Consider the following 2238-nt stretch of genomic DNA (forward strand, 5'->3'; position numbering starts at 1 on the left):
AAAATGGAGATTTTACATCTTTAATGTTTACTTGGATGGAGGTGAAACACATTTATCTTAGTCAAGTATTTTAAGAATAAAAAAAAAGTATTCAGTGTACTCAATATTATGTGAAAATAATATATAAACAACTTTCACACCCACACAAATGATAAAACACAAATATAGTCTAGCAAGGGGGAGGGGAGAGCAGATCAAGAGGAAGAAGGGTGTGAGGAGAGTGGGCAATTGGTAGAATCTAACCTAATGTGCACAATGTGAGGGTGTTCAGCACATCCCCTGGGTAAAGGGCTCAACTACAACTTGAACTTTACTTTAGAATTAAAAACAGTGTCACCTTGGCTCTGCACCCATAACACAGTGGTTATAGCAAGAGCCACATGAACCAAAGGTGGCAGATTTGAACCCGGCCTGCTCCAGTTAAGCAACAATGACAACTGCAACAACAACAAAAAAAAAAGCCAGGCATTGTGGCAAGCACCTGTAGTCCCAGCTACTTGGGAAACTGAGGCAAGAGAATTGCTTAAGCCCAAGAGTTGGAGGTTGCTGTGAACTGTGACACCATTGCACCCTACCCTACCGAGGTAGACATATTGAGACTATGTCTCAAAACAAAAGAAAAAAAGAAGAAAGAAAAGAAAGTGTAACTTAAACATTTGTACCCTAATGTTAATATGATATAAAAAAATAAATAAATCTAGCTAGGTTTCTCCAAACACATAGTAAAGAAAGAAAGAAAAAAGAAAAAGTGTAACTTAAACATTTGTACCCTGATGTTAATATGAAATAAAAATAAATAAATCTAGCTAGGTTTCTCCAAACACATTATTTCATTTATCAGTAATTCACTTTCACCTTCTAATTTGAAATGTCATCATTATCAAGTTCTAAATTCTGACATATTTTTCAGTGTTTCTAAATCTTTTATCCTATTCCATTCATCTGTCACTTCAGCTGTTAGTATACAATTAAAGGTTCTGGCTTTTTATAGCCAGAAAAACAAAGCTTTGCTTATTCCATTCCCCTATTTTCTTAATATAATCACAATAGTAAAAGAAATAATGTGTCACTTAAAACTTTCAAAACCTCCTGAAATGGTCGCCTGGTGGGCCAGGGGCCCAGCTTCCCCATTTCCCTTCCCCAGGAAACAGGGATGGGAGGGGAGACTGAGCAGGGAACACACAAGATACGGCATTGCTGATTTCATGGTACACGCATAGGCAGGATGAGGTCAAGCTGACACCATTGATGATAAAAATGTTTTTGTATCTAGCTATTATTTTGCTTAACCAAGTACCTGCAAGTGCCGTACATGCCAGTCATAGAGACCTTCAGCTTGCTTGCTGTGTCATCCAACTTATAAAAGTTGTGCATTGGGCAGTGCCTGTGCTCAAGGAAGTAGGGCACCGGCCCCATATGCCAGAGGTGGGGGGGTTCAAACCCAGCTCCGGCCAAAAAAAAAAAAAAAAAGACTGTATATTGGATGACTCCATGTATAAGAAATATATTTTTAAAAAAAAAAAAAAAAAAGCTGTGCATAACCCTGGTCGGAGGTGCTTTCTTCTAATCTCTCAGAGACTTGTGGAGACAGCCGGCTGGCCGGTGGAATAAAAGCTCCTTATTGGCATTTTAAAGATTATTTGTCTGGTGGTCTTTTCTTGCCCCATAACACTCATACTTTAGGTTGGCTTATGTAGAATTGATAAATATAAAAAGCACACTTTCTTTTTTTTTTGAGACAGAGCCTCCAGCTGTCCCCCTGGGTAGAGTGCTGTTACATCACAGCTCACAGCAACCTCCAACTCCCGGGCTCAAGCGAGTCTCCTGCCTCAGCCTCCCGAGTAGCTGGGATCACAGGCGCCCGCCACAACACCAGGCTATTTTTTGGTTGCAGCTGTCGTTGTTTGGCGGCCAGGGCTGGATTCAAACCCGCCATCTTAGGTGTATGTGGCTGGCGCCTTAGCCACTTGAGCCACAGGCGCCGAGCCAAAAAGCGCACTTGCAGAAAAATCAGTCATGCTCTTCAAGAATCCAGAATCACGGACCCCCATTAAGGTTTCCTTTTAAGGTCCCTCAGTAAAGACACACAACAAAGTACATAAGTGTACCTTAACATAAAAAAGGATATTGAATTTTACGTGAAGATTTTTTTTTGCCCAGGATTCAACAGACTATGGAAATTATTTTTCTCCCTAAACACATTACTATCATGTGTATATCATGCTCTAGAATGTGTAC

Source organism: Otolemur garnettii, unplaced genomic scaffold (genome assembly GCF_000181295.1).
Source record: "Otolemur garnettii isolate 467f Iridium unplaced genomic scaffold, OtoGar3 scaffold00154, whole genome shotgun sequence".
NCBI lineage: Eukaryota > Metazoa > Chordata > Mammalia > Primates > Galagidae > Otolemur > Otolemur garnettii.